Consider the following 18,272-nt stretch of genomic DNA (forward strand, 5'->3'; position numbering starts at 1 on the left):
TTTCATCGTAATTCAAAAATTCCCCACAAAAATAGCCCCAATTTGTTTTGTGATTTGTTAGTGTGTTGAGATTTTGTTGGTTTGGATCCGTGGATTTGCTTTGTTTTGAGTGGATCTAGCTTTTCCCCCCTTTCCCCACCATTTCCATCCACAAAATCCTCCGGATTTGACCATTTTCGCCATCCCCATCACGAACACGTGAAGTTCATCCCATGCCCGAATTTCTCCCAGGCACCGGACGTCCGACCCAGCCCGGACGTCGGACGACCGGAAGACCGGCCCAGCCCAGACATCCGACGAACCCTGACTAAATTGAATTTTTTCAGTGTAGTCACCACCACCGCCCCACATTTCCGCATACGCACTCCTACCACCAATATACCATCACCACTTCCGCATACCACCACCATTTGGACCGTTTCGCTCTCTGACACGTGTTGCCACTTCGAGCTTTGAGAATTTGAGTTGCGGTTCCGTATCCTTTTGTGTTTTGGCTATCTAGGTACGGTTCGACATCAACATCACCGCCGCTCATCTTCGCCACGGACACATCATCAACAACGACCACCTCGACTACATCTTGGTATTCGGTCCACCATTTTGACACCATACCGGAAGCAAGACCGGTAACCTCGTCTTGGTATTGGACATATCACTCTTGCCATTACATTGATAGCCATCATAACCTTACTCCTTTGCGTTGCTTACCCATCGAGACTAGCCATTGAGTATTGCCGGCAATGAGACTTGTGCACATTAGTGATCATACTTCCCATAGAATACATACATCATTGTTGCATATATTGGTATCATCTCTTGTGTCACAAAGTTGTCATCGCATACACAATTGCTATCTTGGTTCGTCAAGCATTGCATGAGAAAAGAGCTCAAACATCAAAGAGCCAACCAAGCTTTTAAGCAAAGAGGAAAGATAAGAAAAGAGCTTTTAAGCAAGAAGCATAGCATCATACAACATTAAGATTGTCATACTAGATCATCTTGGATCATATCATCGAAACACCTTGCATAGAGCATACTTGGGATAAAAGTCGTTGCATTTTTGCTACATAGGTTGTGCACAAGTTCTTTGTATCCGCCTATTGTGCAATCGTGCTAGTGTCTCTCTAGTGTTGTGCGACAAGAGCATTTTTGTGGATTCCACATTTTGGCTCACCCTTGGTTGCCTGACCCCACTTATCTTTGTGTGTGTGTGTTTTCGTGTACCTTATATGCTTGGTCCACTTGTTACATTGCATCTTGCGAATCTTTTCCAACATTATTGAAACTCACTTACAATTGCATCAAATTTTGTGCCACCATCCTAACCAAGCTCCACCATAAGATTTTACTTGTGTAGGTGTGAGAAACCGACAAGAGCTAGTACCAGTTGTGCTATTTCCTTGTCCTACATTGGAGTGATCATCGATCCACTTTCAACTTTGGTCAAGGTACATTTGGTATTCGTTCTTCTCTTTCTACCACTCACATTTGTCTTGGAATGATGGATAGGCCAAGTACTTATACCAACCCACTCTTCATTGAGCATGGCGATGACATGAACTCCTATGTCACCAAGAGTCACCTCTTTGGTGCACAACATGCTTTGCATCAAGAGCAACAAGCCATGAGTGAACGCATTGACAACCTCGCTGCCGACTTGCGACTCTCCGAGCAACGTACAAGGGACTACTTAGACCACAAACTCAACGATCATAAGAAAGAGAATGACGCAAGGATGGACGAGATTCACGCTTTGTTGCTCAATCGCTCTTCTTCCACTTTGTCTTCATCAAGAAGGACTCGCTCAAGTCGACACTCCGAATTCACCCTCTCCGGCTCAAGTACACCGACATCGAACACTCTACGCCGTGCCGCGCGCAACGATCATCAAACAAGACTCAATCCTCTACGCGATACCGACTCTCAAGAGCACCAACAAAGTCAAACTCAAGAGGCCTTTGCGTTAGCACGAGAACGGCAACGACAACGCCAACATGAAGAGGAAGAGCGAGCGCGTCTACACCAAGTAGCACAAGATGCTAAAGCACAACGCCAAGAACAACAACTCCGTGAAGCTCAAGCACTTGAGGCGCAACAAGCCCTCCAAGATTCAAGTCGAGCCGAAGCCAACCGAGGCCGACAAGCTCATGAACAAGAAGAAGCATTTTGCGAAGAACTTCATGAACGACGAAATCAAGCTCGCGTGCACTGTCACATCCCTCAAGTTCCTCCTCGAGCTCGACAAGCTCCTCCACAAGCTCGCCAAGAACATCAAGTGCATGAAGAGAATGGACATCCTCCACGACAAGTCCATCATGAGGTTGACAATCCCCCTCACCAAGAGTGACACGAGCTTGACAATCATCTACAACATGGGCGTCATCATCCCCGACCCCAACACAATGAAGAGAAACGCTATGGCAAGCTCAAGTTCACCATTCCCAAGTTCCACGGAAGCAACAATCCTGAAGAGTACCTTTCATGGGCATTGAAAGTTGACAAGATCTTCCGTTTGCACAACTACGACGAAGATAAGAAGATCGCGATGGCATCCCTTGAGTTCCAAGACTATGTCCTCATTTGGTGGGAACAAGTTATCGAGCGCCGAGAGGCAAGAGGTGAACCACCCATCACTACGTGGGCGCAAATGAAGGATATCATGAGAGCACGCTTTGTGCCTACCTACTACAACCGCGACCTCTTCAAGAAACTCCAACTACTCAAGCAAGGAACCAAGAGCGTTGAAGGGTACTACAAGGAGATGGAGATTGCCATGATTAGAGCCAATGTCACGGAAGATGATGAGCAAACAATGGCAAGTTTCTTGAATGGACTCAACCATCCTATCAAGAAGATCGTCGACTTCCAACCATACTCGAACCTCATCGAGTTAGTGCATCAAGCTACCAAGGCAGAACGTCAAGTGCAAGAAGATTTCAAGTATGCCAAGTTCTCATCCAAGTCCTATGGCTTCTCCAACAACCAAATTTCAACGACTCCAACACCATCTATCAAGCCTTCTACAAGAAACATCGACAAGTTGAGTTCCAAGAAAGCTTCGTCAACTCCAAGTCACCCTCCCACTCCAACCGATGAGACCGTCAAGATAAGTTCCTTCAAATGCTTCACATGCGGAGGCCGAGGCCACAAGTCCTATGAGTGCACCAACAAGCGGGCCATGATCCTCAACGATGACGGCACCTACGATTCGATGAGTGAAGGAGAAATGGACGCTCTTGAGCAAGTCGCTATGCACCGGCAAGTGAACGATGAAGAGGAACAAGTATTTTGCGATGAAGACTCAAGTCTCGCTCTTGTCGTCTCCAAAGTCTTGACTCTCCAACATCACCAAGAAGAAGACCAAAGATGCCACATATTCCACACCAAGGCCGGCATCAATGGAAGATCCATCAAGGTCATCATCGATAGAGGGAGGTGTGATAATCTCGCAAGTGAAGAACTTTGCTCCAAGCTCCAATTGCCCAAGATGAAGCACCCTTATCCATACAAAGTGCAATGGCTTAGCAACTCTGGCACTATCCAAGTCGAGCATCGAGTACAAGTCTCCTTCAAAATTGGCGCCTAGGAAGACACCTTGGAGTGCGACGTCATTCCAATGACCGTTTTCCATCTTCTCCTTGGGTGCCCATGGAAATTTGATAGAGGAGTCATCCACAACAGCCGAACGAACCACTACATCTTCAATATGAAGGGCAAGGAGTACGTCCTTCGTCCAATGTCGCCAAGCCAAGTGAACACTGACAAGCAAGCCACCCATCATGGAGATCCTAGTGAGAGAGCGAGCCACCAAAAAGAGAGTGAGCGCCACAAGCCCAAATCGAAAACCTCCATGATGAGCGAAAAGAAGAACTTAGTCCTATTTGCCACCAAAAGTGAGAAACGACGAGTGTGTGAGAACCCATCTAGTGTCCTACACTACGTCCTTGTGTGCAAGGACAATGCACCACAAACTAACACTTCTCACACTCTTCCTCTAGTGTTGTCTTCTCTTTTGTAGGAATTTCACGATGTTTTCCCCGACGAGCTACCTCCGGGACTACCTCCACTATGAGGAATTGAGCACCGCATCGACCTCATCCCCGGAGCACCGCTTTGGAACAAAGCTCCCTACCGCGTCAACCCCGAAGAAACCAAAGAAATACAAAGGCAAGTAAAGCATCTCATAGACCATGGACATGTGCGTGCAAGTTTGAGCCCTTGTGTCGTCCCGGTCATTCTTGTGCCAAAACGAGATGGTAGCTTTCGCATGTGCTCCAATTGTAGACCTATCAATGCTATTACTGTTCGTTATAGGTATCCCATTCCACGCCTTGATGATATGCTTGATGAACTTAGTGGTGCCACTATCTTTTCAAAAATTGATCTTAAGAGTGGTTACTATCAAATCCGCATACAAGAGGGTGATGAATGGAAAACCACTTTCAAAACCAAGTTTGGCTTCTATGAGTGGTTAGTCATGCCTATGGGTCTCTCGGAAGCACCGGGTACTTTTATGCATCTTATGAATCATGTCTTTCGCCCTTACATTGGTGTATTTGTTGTGGTCTACTTTGATGATATCCTTGTTTATAGCAAATCTCTTAGAGATCATGTCACCAATGTTCGAACCGTGTTGTAAACTCTTCGAAAAGAGCACCTCTATGCTAATATGGAGAAATACCTTTTTGGCGTTGATAAGCTCGTTTTCTTGGGTTTTGTTGTTTCTTCTAAGGGTGTTCATGTTGAAGATTCCAAGATCAATGCTATTAAGACTTGGCCACAACCAACCAATTTGCATCAAGTGCATAGCTTTATTGGCCTTGCGGGTTTCTATCATCGCTTTGTGAAAGATTTTAGAACCACTGCTTTGCCTTTGCATGCTTTGAGCAAGAAGAATGCGCCTTTTGTTTAGGGACCATCCCAAGATACCGCGTTCAATGAGCTTAAGAATTTGCTTACTCATGATCCCGTGCTTGCATTACCCAACTTTGACAAACCCTTTGAGATTCATTGTGATGCTAGTGGTAATGGCATAGGAGGTGTGTTAACGCAAGAGAAGCGCCCCATAGCTTACTTTAGTGAGAAACTCTCCGGTGTGCAACTCAATTACCCCATCTATGACAAAGAGTTATATGCTTTAGTCTGCGTTTTTTATGAATGGGAACACTATCTTCGCCCTCATGAGTTTATCATTCATACCGATCATGAAACTCTCAAGTATCTTAAGGGCCAAACCAAGTTGAACAAGCGTCATGCTAAATGGAGTGAATTTATTGAGAAAGTATTGTGGCGGATGCCCTTTTCGCCTATGCATGCTTGTTACTCAACTTGAATTGGATGTCATTGGATTTGAGCATATCAAATACTTGTATGAGCATGATCCTACTTTTGCTACTCCTTATGCCAAGTGTTTGTCACACACCTCTTGGGAACGCTATTACATCAAAGATGGATATCTTATGAGAGCTAACAAATTTTGCATCCCGAGTCTTCTCTTCGTTTGTTGCTTTTGCAGGAATCTCATGGAGGAGGCTTGATGGGACATTTTGGACGAGACAAGACGTTCGCCACGCTCTCGAAGAACTACTTTTGGCCCAAGATGTTTCGCGGCATCAACCGCTTCACCAACCGATGCTCTACATGTCGCAAAGCTAAGTCCAAAACTCAATACCATGGCCTTTATATGCCTCTACCAATTCCATATCAACCATGGGAAGACATTAGCATGGACTTTGTACTTGGTTTGCCTAGGACTCGAAATGGGAAGGACTCGGTATTTGTCATTGTAGAACGTTTCTCCAAGATGGCACATTTCATTCCTTGCAACAAGATAGACGATGATTCACATGTTGCTACTCTCTTTTGTAGGGAAATATTGCGTCTACACGGAGTGCCAAAGACGATCGTCTCGGACCACGACGTCAAGTTCCTTAGCTACTTTTGGAAGACCCTATGCGCCAAGCTCGGAATCAAGCTACTTTTCTCCACGGCGTATCATCCACAAACCGATGGCCAAACGGAAGTTACCAACCGCGCACTCTCCGCTCTACTTCGAGTACTCATCAAGAAGAACGTCAAGGAGTGGGAGGAGTGCCTACCTATCACCGAGTTCGCCTACAGTCAACAACCGGCAAGTCCCCCTTCGAGGTCGTCTACGGGTTCAACCCTTTGTCCCCTTTGGACATTCTCCCTCTACCACTCCAAGAGCGCATCAATTTGGACACAAGTGCACGCGTGACACATCTCAAGAAGGTGCATGAAGATACAAGAAACACCATCGAGCGCCAAGTTCAACGCCTTGCGACCAAGCTCAACTTCAACAAGCAACCTATTGTCTTAAACATTAGTGATCTCGTGTGGCTACACCTTCGAAAGGATCGCTTTCCACAAGAACGCAAGTCCAAGCTTCAACCACGAGCGGATGGACCCTTCAAGGTGCTCGCACGATACAACGACAACGCTTACAAGATAGACCTCCCACGCAACAAGTACAACGTGAGAGACATCTTCAACGTCAAAGATCTCTCTCCCTTCCATGGTGATGAAGAATTTGATCTGAGGACGGATCTTCCCCAAGGGAGGGGAGATGATGCAGAGCATCCCAAGGCCATCCCCATGGACCCAACTACATCTCCTACGACACCTCTTGGGCCCATGACACGAGCACGTGCAAGAGCTCTTGAAACCGAGGTGACATCTCTCCTCTCACATTTCCACTTTGATGCACATGAGACATCGCTACTACCTCATACGGACACTTTGTGCATACTCAAATATCATGGAGAAGCTAAGGAGCAAGGAGAAGAAGAAGAGGAAGATGGATGTGAAGACGGAGACGAAGAAGAAGAGCTGCTCAAAATCTCCAGGCTCCGGACGACCGACGAACCCCGGACGTTCGACGACCTCCAGGCCCCGGGCGTCCGGCCTCCTCCAGGCGACCAACAACTCCACACCCGAGCCAAAACAGGCGGACGTCCGATGCACCACGGATGACCGATGCCCGGACGTCCGACCCCCACCGGACGTTCGACCGAAGACTACCCGAGACGAATCTACGGACGTCCGACAGGCAACGGACGTCCGGACCCTCACGAGCCTCTGGATGACTGTTGACTCTCGGAAGTCTGACGCCTGTGCGCTGATTCATGTTGGGCCACAGACCATGTACCCCTTCGCCCCCCTCTTTTGCACTAAGACTATATATACTCCACCTCGTCCAACTTTCTAGGGTTAGCATTGGTTTAGCTCATTTTGAGAGATAGAGCTATGCTCATCCACATCGGATCTACTCCTCGTGAGATACCGCGGCCTCTTCGGAGAAGATCCCTCTGGATTCAAGACCTCCTTGTGGAGAAGAACATCAAGACCTCCTCACAAAGAAGACCATTACCCTTGTATCGTCCTTAGTTGATCGCGTACCATGTGAACTCTATGTATCCGAGGATCTAGCACATGTGTGACTTTCTTGTGTTGGTTTAGTGATTCTCTTGTGTTACTCTTGTGTTTCCCTTGTGTTTTCCCTCTCTTTCCCCTCATGTTCTTCGTGTTCTTCGCGGGATCCGCTCCTTTCGTGAAAGAACGGCCGATTAGGGTTCTACCCTACATCACACTCCTTATTCCATAGTCCATCAAATCCTTACCCAAAACATGAAGACTTCACAACAAAAAAACCAACAAAAAATCTCATGAGATCCGTTAGTATAAGAAATCACCACTTATGGTACTGTTGTGAACTAATTCTTTATTTGTATTGGTGTACTATCTACTGTATTCCAACTTTTCCATGGTTCATACCCCTCGATACTACCCATAGATTCATCAAAATAAGCAAACAACACAAAGAAAACAAAATCTGTGAAAAACAGAACAGTTTGTAGTAATATATAACTCCAAAAATTATGAAAAATTACGATAACATAGGCAATTTTTATCTTTCTTCTGCAAAAAGAATCAGTATTTTATCACGCTTCTGTTAAAAATGACAATTGTTTTCCTGAGAACAAAAGTTTATGTTTTTTAGCAAGATCAAATCAACTATCACCGTAAACTATCCGAAAGGTCTTAGAGCATCTCCAGTCATTGGCCCCCCAGGAGGCTCATAAAATCGCTGCCTAGGGGTGAGCCGGCGCTAAATTCGTCCTGGGGGCTTTCAGGTTTCCAGTCGCCGGCCCCAGGGTCGCCCCCAGAAGGCATTTTTAATACTTTTTGAAAAGGAATTTGACTAAAATTCAGCAAACTGGACAAAGCTTCGGCTAAAATTCAGCGAATATGACATTACTTAGGTGACTTAAATAGTTTTTTACATAGGAAACTGAAAATACTTAAAAAAACAAAGGCCACAACTATGGGCCGAAGAACACTCTGAGCGTGGCGAAGTCGCCGCCATCGCCATTGTCATCGTCGTCCTTCTCCTCCTTCACGCGGCCTCCCTTGCTAGACCCCTGCCTGAGGTCGCACTGGCGACTGGTGGCGGTGCATCCTTGTCGCTGTCGTCGTCGAGGATGATGATGACTCCCTCGTTGCGGTCTCAGCGCTGAGCAACGAACTGCTCAAAGGCGTGGCACTGGCGCTCCAGCTCCGTCCGCGCCCAGTCTTCGCGCGCCCACTTCAAGGCCGCCTCGTCGGAGAGCCCGGGCTCCGTCATCACGGCGGCGAGGGGCTCTGTCTTCACGGAGGCGAGCCCGGGCTCCGTCTTCACGGCGGCCGACTCCATCTTTGGCTTGACAAAGCGGGAAGGAGCCGAGGAGGAGGCGCTCCCGCCTTCATTGATGACGATGCCGGCGCTGCGGGTGCACCAGCTGAGCGATGTCTCCACGGGCTCGGCCTTGACGCTGGACAGTGCCGGCGACCCGGAGGAGTGTGAGGAGGAGCCGGAGGAGGAGTAAGAAGAGGACGCCGTCCTCCTCGGCATCCATTGGCTGCCGCTTCGGACCGGGGCGGTAGGGTATGTGAACGGCAGGTCATTGCCACCCTCGAGGTGTCGGAGAACAGCATGGAGCGTGCGGCCCGGGGCGCTTCACCACAGGCGGCGCCCCTCGTTCTTGGTGCCCCGCACCACCGGTGCACCATTGGTGGAGGCGAGCCGCTGCGCCTACCGGTGCTGGAAGTACGCCGCCCACGCCTTGTGGTTGCTGGTGGCGTACTGTGAGAGGGCCCGCTGCTCCTCCGTCAGCAACGCCCACATGCGGTCAACCTCGTTGGTGAAGTAGTCGGGGCACACGTTGATGTCGAGCAGTGCGAGGATGGCGACGCCACCGGTGCTGAGCTTCCACCGCCCGGTGCGCGCATGTCGGGAGGCGCCAGGATGTTCGCCTGGAACAGCAAATGGGCTTCCCACTCGTGCAACATGCGGCGGCCGAAGCCATTGGCTGCCGCGCCATCTCCGGGGAAACGCTCACCCTTGGTCGCGGCTGGGCACGGGGAGAGAGGGGAGGAACGTCGGCGGCGGCTGCGCACGGGGAGAGAGAGGCAGAGCTCGGCGGCTGTGGGCGGTGTGTGGTCACAGGCGAGGGGGAGGCGTTGCTTTATAGCGGCCGGGGGTGGGAGCCGTATGTACGTGGGGCGGGAGAGGGGGCGTCGCCGCGCCGCCCACGAGGAATCAATGCAAGGCTGACCGGCGGCAGCCTTCGCATTGATTCCCCAGGGGAAACCGAGGCGATGAGGACGGCAAGGCTCAGGGGGTCGCTGACTTGGCGGGCCCGCCGTTCTTTCACGCCAAAAACACATGCCCCAGCGCCCCCGGGCGCCCCCCAGCGCGCCGGGTTCGGCTTGGGTCTGTCGGCGCCAATTTCGGCCCAAACCGACGAAAAACAGACTCCTGGGGGCGTGACTGGGCCGATTTTTGGGCGCCGGCACGGAAAAATTGCCTGGGGGCTGTCGGGGGTGCGGCTGGAGATGCTCTTACTTGGCACAAACACTAATTAAAACTCAAAAACACATCTAACCAGAGGCTAGACTAATTATTTATTGCAAAACAGCAAGGAAAAAATATTGGTTTGTCTCCCAACAAGCCCTTTTCTTTAAAGCCTTTTAGCTAGGCATTGAGATTTCAATGATGCTCACATGAAAGATAGCAATTGAAACACAAAGAGAGCATCATAAAACATGTGACAAACAAGTTTAAGTCTAACATGCTTCCTATGCATAGGGATTTTATAAGCGAACAAATTATCAAGACAAGCAAAAACTACCATATGCAAGGAAGGAGAAAGAAACAATAGCAAACCCAACATAACGAGAGGTAATTTAGTGACATGAAATTTTTTACAACCATATTTTCCTGTCTCATAATAATTACATGTAGGATCATAATCAAATTCAACAATATATCTATCACATAAATTTTTCTCTTCATGATCCACATGCATGCAAATTTGACACTCTTTCGAAATAGTGGGATTATCGTAAAATAAATTCATGACCTCTCCGAACCCACTTTTATCAAAATCTTCATAAGATTGAAAATTATCCAAATATGTGGGATCTAAAGTTGACACTCTTCCAAACCTACCTTCAGTATTATTGCAAACATTATTATCAATATCATATTCATCATGGGGCTTAAATAAATTTTCAAGATTGTAAGAAGAATCACCCCAATCATGATTATTACAACAAGTAGTGGACATAGCAAAACTAGCATCCCCAAGCTTAGGGTTTTGCATATTATTAGCACAATTGACATTAACAGAATTTATAGTAATATCATTGCAATCATGCTTCTTATTCAAGTAGCTATTGTGAACCACTTCATAAACTTCTTCTTTCAACACTTCATCACAATTTTCAGATTCATGAATTTCAAGCAAAACCTCATAAAGATAATCTAGTGCATTCAACTCACTATCAATTGGTTCATCATAATTGGATCTCTTAAAAACATTAGCAAGTGGATGAGGATCCATAAACTCTTTGCTTCTGATTTTTGATAAACACACAATTATACCAAGAAAACGAGTGAACAAACCAGGTAAGACATAAGGGCAAACGAAAAGAAGGGCGAAAGAGAAGGCGAAGAAAATGGCAAATCTTTTCGGAAATCATTTTAGAAGTGGGAGAGAGGAAAACGAGAGGCAAATGGCAAATAATGTAATGCAAGAGATGAGAGTTTATGATGGGTACTTGGTGGGCTTGACTTGGCGTAGATGTCCCCGACAACGGCGCCAGAATTCCTTCCTGCTACTTCCTAAGCTTGTGTTGGTTTTTTTCCTTGAAAATGAAAGGGTGATGCAACAAAGTAGAGATAAGTATTTCCCTCAGTTTGAGAACCAAGGTATCAATGCAGTAGGAGAAGAACGCACAAATCACCAATACGTGCACAAATAATCAAACACTTGCACCCAACGCGATAAAGGGGTTGTCAATCCCTTCACGGTCACTTGCAAAGGTGAGATCGGATAAAGATAGATAAATTAAACTAAACAAAAGATAAAATATTTTTGGGTTTTTTGTTGTATAAATCTGAGAGTAAAGATTGCAAAATAGTAGATCAGAAACTAATACGATGGAAAATAGACCTCGGGGCCAAAGGTTTCACTAGAGGCTTCTATCTTGAAGGCAAATAATACGGGGGGTGAACAAATTAATGTCAAGCAATTGATAGAAAAGCGCAAAGTTATGACGATATCCAAGGCAATGATTATGTAATATAGGCATCCTGCCCGTGTCAAGTAGACCGACTCCTGCCTGCATCTACTACTATCACTCCACACATCGACCGACTCCTGCCTGCGTCTCGAGTATTAAGTTCATGAAGAACAGAGTAACACTTTACGTAAGATGGCATGATGTAGAGGAATAAAATCAAGCAATATGATGTAAACCCCATATTTTTATCCTCAATGGCAACAATACAATACGTGCCTCGCTACCCCTACTGTCACTGGGTGAGGACACCGCAAGATTGAACCCAAAGCTAAGCACTTCTCCCATTGCAAGAAAAATCAATCTAGTTGGCCAAACCAAACCGATAGTCCGAAGGGAATTACAAATATATCAAATCATACATATAAGAATTCATAGGAGATTCAAATAATATTCATAGATAATCTGATCATAAATTCACAATTCATCGGATCTTGACAAACACACCACAGCAGAATATTACATCGGATAGATCTCCGAGAACATCGAGGAGAACATGGTATTGAGAATCAAAGAGAGAGAAGAAGCCATCTAGCTACTAGCTATGGACCCGTAGGTCTGAGGTAAACTACTCATGCTTCATCTAAAGGGCAATAAAGTTGATGTAGATGCCCTCTGTGATCGAATCCCCCTCTAGTAGGATGCCAGAAAAGGCCCCAAGATAGGATCTCATGGGAACAGAAGGTTGCGGCGGTGGAGAAGTGTTTTTGTGCATGCTTCTGGAGGTTCAGGAATATATGTGAATATATAGGAGGCATAACTAGGTCAGGGGGTCACCGTGGGGCCCACAAGGTAGGGCGCGCCCTACCCCCCTTGGCACTGCCTGCACCCATGTGGCCGCCTCGTGGCTCTTCTGACTTGATCTCCAAGTCTCCTTGGTGTCTTCTGGTCCAAGAAAAACCATCGCGAAGGTTTTATTCCGTTTGGACTCCATTTGGCATTCCTTCTCCGTGAAGCTAAAAACAAGGAAAAACAGAAACTGGCACTGGGCTCTAGGTTAATAGGTTAGTCCCAAAAATAATATAAAATAGCATATTAATGCATATAAAACATCCAAAACAGATAATATAATAGCATGGAACAATCAAAAATTATAGATATGTTGGAGACGTATCATCCACCCTCGGGGCTGAGGGTTTGTATCAGTAGCTATGTGTTTGATCTCTCTCTCTCCTATTCTTGATTTGGCACAATCTTGATGTACTGTGATCTTTATTAATATAGTTGGATCATATGGAGTTTCTCTCTCTCTATGTTGTTGTGATGAATTGAGTTTTTACCTTTGAGGTTTCACTATTATTGGATTGAATACTTTTATGGATTTGAGAACACTTGATGCATGTCTTGTGTATGAATACCCTTGGTGACAATGGGTTATCATATTGATTCATTGATGTATGTTTTGGCACTCAACTCTCGAATTCCCGAGGTGACAATGGGGTAATCTATGCATAGGGGTTGATGCACGTTTTCGTCTTTGTTTCTCCAGTAGAAATCTTGGGGCACTCTTTGAAGTTCTTTGTGCTGGATTGAATACTATGAATCTGAAGTTGTTTGATGCATATCGTATAATCAACTCACAGATACTTGTGATGACATTGGAGTATCTGGGTGACATTAGAGTTGGTCGATGTGTATCATATGGTGTTATTTTAGTACGAACTCTAGGGTTGTTTTTGACACTTATAGCAAGAGCTCAATAGATTGATCGAAAAGGATAACTTTGAGGTGGTTTCGTACCCTGCAAACAATTTCGTCTTATGTTTTCCGCCAGATAAGAACTTTGGAATGACTCTTCATCGCATGTTGAGGGATTATTATATGATTCAATTATGTTAGAATTGTTGAGAGATTGTAGTAGTGAAAGTATGAATCCTAGGCCTTGTTTTCAAGCATTGCAATACTATTTGTTCTCTGTTTTATCACTTGCTACCTTGCTTATTTTATATTTTTAGATTACAAAAACCTATATCTACTATCCATACTACACTTGTATCACCATCTCTTCACCGAACTAGTGCACCTATACAATTTACCATTGTATTGGGTGTGTTGGGGACACAAAACATTTCTTGTATTTGATTGCAGGCTTTTTTGAGAGAGACCATCTTCATCCTGCGCCTCCCATGGATTGATAAACCTTAGGTCATCCACTTCAGGGAAAACTGCTACTATTCTACAAAACTCTACGCTTGAAGGCCCAACACGAGTCTACAAGAATAAAGTTGCATAGTAGACATCACCCACTTCGTACAACTTCCTGGTGAGGGAACAAGGCATTATGCAAAAATACCTCCACCACGGCCTGAAGTGTGCCTCACATCCGAGGTGCATTTTGCAAAGGGCAGCAAACCCAGCGATATGTAAGATTGAGTTGGGGTGAGGTGGTGGAGTTGTAGCCCATAGAATTCAAGCAAACCCCGAACAAAGGGATCAATAGGAAATTCCAGGCCGCGGAGGAGGAGGGAACAAAGCATACTCGTTCGCCCTCGCATGGGGATGGGTGACTTTGGCGTGTGCTTGCCCGTTCATGGATGTTAATCTTGGGCGAGTGGAGGCCAGATCTGAATCTGGCAAATAGCCCGGGGTGGCTAGATGCTCCAATTGGAGATGTGGGATGGATCAGCTCCCCTAGTCGCCCTTGATGGGACCATAAGGTCACCTCGAGGAACCCTCTTCGCTTGCCATCATTAGAACTCTCATGGCTGGACCTGGGAGAGAAGGAGAAAGCACACGAGGATTGTCAAGGATGGGGTCGAGATGCGTTCTGTCGAAATCCTGGATTATGTGCTTATAAATAAAGGGAAAAGGGTCTGATGCATCACCGTCTCGCCATAAAGCGACTCGGTTTCCAAGAAGGCGCAAAGATCAAGGTCAGGGATCGTATGCTACGTGTGGTGGTACCGGGCCCTGAGCAAAGCCATCTATCGGACCGAAGACTTTAAAGCCGAGCTAAAAAGATGTTATGAAGGAACTCGCCTATCGAGCCAACACTCCGAAGCTGAAGTGCAAGAATGTCATCCTCGGCGTCGAAGACCAGTTCAAGGGCTACTGAGAGTGTCCTGGACTAGGGGGTACCATCCTAGTCGGCTCATGATCCTCGAGTAGGCCCATGGCCCCTTATATGGCAAGACTCTGGAGGAGAATTTCAGAGTGAAGTTGAAAATCATCGTAACAAGAAAATAAAGTTTCTACGATCTGATCGTGGAGGAGAATATTTGAGTTACGAGTTTGGTTTACATTTGAAACAATGCGGAATAGTTTCGCAACTCACGCCACCCTGAACACCACAGCGTAATGGTGTGTCCGAACGTCGTAATCGTACTTTACTTGATATGGTGCGATCTATGATGTCTCTTACAGATTTACTGCTATTGTTTTGGGGTTATGCTTTAGAGACGGCCGCATTCACGTTAAATAGGGAACCATCAAAATCCGTTGAGACAACGCCTTATGAACTATGGTTTGGCAAGAAACCAAAGTTGTCGTTTCTGAAAGTTTGGGGCTGCGATGCTTATGTGAAAAAGCTTCAACCTGATAAGCTTGAACCCAAATCGGAGAAATGTGTCTTCATAGGATACCCGAAGGAGACTGTTGGGTACACCTTCTATCACAGATCCGAAGGCAAGACATTTGTTGCTAAGAATGGATCCTTTCTAGAGAAGGAGTTTCTCTCGAACGAAGTGAGTGGGAGGAAAGTAGAACTTAATGAGGTAACTGTACATGCTCCCTTATTCGAAAGTAGTACATCATAGAAACCGGTTTCTATGAAACCTACACCAATTAGTGAGGAAGCTAATGATGATGATCATAAAACTTTAATCCTATTACGGTAATAAAATCCTTATTGGAAAGCAGTACATCACAGAAACCGGTTTCTGTGACACCTACACCAATCGTAGATCAACCAGAATAAGATCCGCACCAGAGTGGTACGGTAATCCTGTTTTGGAAGTCATGCTACTAGATCATGATGAACCTACAAACTATGAAGAAGCAATGGTGAGCCCAGATTCTACAAAATGGCTTGAAGCCATGAAATCTGAGATGGGATCCATGTATGACAACAAAGTGTGGACTTTGGTTGACTTGCCCAATGATCGGCAAGCAATTTAAAATAAATGGATCTTCAAGAAGAAGACTGACGCTGACGGTAATGTTACTATCTACAAAGCTCCACTTGTCGCAAAAGGTTTTCGACAAGTTCAAGAATTGACTACGATGAGACCTTCTCACCCGTAGCGATGCTTAAGTCTGTCCGAATCATGTTAGCAATTGCCGCATTTTACGATTATGAAATTTGGCAAATGGATGTCAAAACTGCATTCCTGAATGGATTTCTGGAAGAAGAGTTGTATATGATGCAGCCGAAGGTTTTGTCGATCCAAAAGAAGCTAACAAAGTGTGCAAGCTCCAGCGATCCATTTATGGACTGGTGCAAGCATCTCGGAGTTGGAATAAACGCTTTGATAGTGTGATCAAAGCATTTGGTTTTGTACAGAATTTTGGAGAAGCATGTATTTACAAGAAAGTGAGTGGGATCTCTGTAGCATTTCTGATATTATATGTGGATGACATATTGCTAATCGGAAATGATATATAATTTCTGGATAGCATAAAGGGATACTTGAATAAGAGTTTTTCAATGAAAAACCTCGGTGAAGCTGCTTACATATTGGGCATTAAGATCTATAGAGATAGATCAAGACGCTTAATTGGACTTTCACAAAGCACATACCTTGACAAAGTTTTGAAGAAGTTCAAAATGGATCAAGCAAAGAAAGGATTCTTGCCTGTGTTACAAGGTGTGAAGTTGAGTAAGACTCAATGCCCGACCACTGCAGAAGATAGCGAGAAAATGAAAGGTGTTCCCTATGCTTCAGCCATAGGCTCTATCATGTATGCAATGTTGTGTACCAGACCTGATGTGTACCTTGCTATAAGTCTAGCAGGGAGGTTCCAAAGTAATCCAGGAGTGGATCACTGGATAGCGGTCAAGAACATCCTGAAATACCTGAAAAGGACTAAGGATATGTTTCTCGTATATGGAGGTGACAAAGAGCTCATCGTAAATGGTTACGTTGATGCAAGCTTTGACACTGATCCGGGCGATTCTAAATCGCAAACCGGATATGTATTTACATTAAACGGTGGAGCTGTCAGTTGGTGCAGTTCTAAACAAAGCATCATGGCGGGATCTACATGTGAAGCGGAGTACATAGCTGCTTCGGAAGCAGCAAACGAAGGAGTCTGGATGAAGGAGTTCATATCCGATCTAGTTGTCATACCTAGTGCATCGGGTCCAATGAAAATCTTTTGTGACAATACTGGTGCAATTGCCTTGGCAAAGGAATCCAGATTTCACAGGAGAACCAAGCACATCAAGAGACGCTTCAATTCCATCCGGGATCTAGTCCAGGTGGGAGACATAGAGATTTGCAAGATACATACGGATCTGAATGTAGCAGACCCATTGACTAAGCCTCTTCCACGAGCAAAACATGATCAGCACCAAGGCTCCATGGGTGTTAGAATCGTTACTGTGTAATCTAGATTATTGACTGTAGTGCAAGTGAGAGACTGAAGGAAATATGCCTTAGAGGCAATAATAAAGTTATTATTTATTACCTTATATCAAGATAAATGTTTATTATTCATGCTAGAATTGTATTAACCCGAAACGTAATACTTGTGTGAATACATAGACAAACAAAGTGTCACTAGTATGCCTCTACTTGAGTAGCTCATTAATCGAAGATGGTTATGTTTCCTAACCATAGACATGAGTTTTCATTTGATTAACGGGATCACATCATTAGGAGAATGATGTGATTGAGATGACCCATTCCATTAGCTTAGCACCCGATCGTTTAGTATGTTGCTATTGCTTTCTTCATGACTTATACATGTTCATATGACTATGAGATTATGCAACTCCCGTTTACCGGAGGAACACTTTGTGTGCTACCAAACGTCACAACGTAACTGGGTGATTATAAAGGTGCTCTACAGGTGCCTCCAAAGGTACATGTTGGGTTGGCGTATTTCGAGATTAGGATTTGTCGCTCCGATTGTCGAAGAGGTATCTCTGGGCCCTCTCGGTAATACACATCACTTAAGCCTTGCAAGCAATGCAACTAATAAGTTAGTTGCAAGATGATGTATTATGGAACGAGTAAAGAGACTTGTCGGTAACGAGATTGAACTAGGTATTGAGATACCGACAATCGAATCTCGGGCAAGTAACATACCGATGACAAAGGGAACAACGTTTGTTGTTATGCGGTCTGACCAATAAAGATCTTCGTAGAATATGTAGGAGCCAATATGAGCATCCAGGTTCCGCTATTGGTTATTGACCGGAGACGTGTCTCGGTCATTTCTATATTGTTCTCGAACCCGTAGGGTCCGCACGCTTAACGTTACGATGACAGTTTCATTATGAGTTTATATATTTTGATGTACCGAAGGTTGTTCGGAGTCTCGGATGTGATCACGGACTTGACGAGGAGTCTTGAAATGGTCGAGACATAAAGATCGATATATTGGACGACTATATTTGGACACCGGAAAGGTTCCGGGTAAGATTGGGACAATACCAGATCACCGGGAGGTTATCAGAACCCCCC

The sequence above is a fragment of the Triticum urartu genome, chromosome 1 (genome assembly GCF_003073215.2).
Source record: "Triticum urartu cultivar G1812 chromosome 1, Tu2.1, whole genome shotgun sequence".
Lineage (NCBI taxonomy): Eukaryota > Viridiplantae > Streptophyta > Magnoliopsida > Poales > Poaceae > Triticum > Triticum urartu.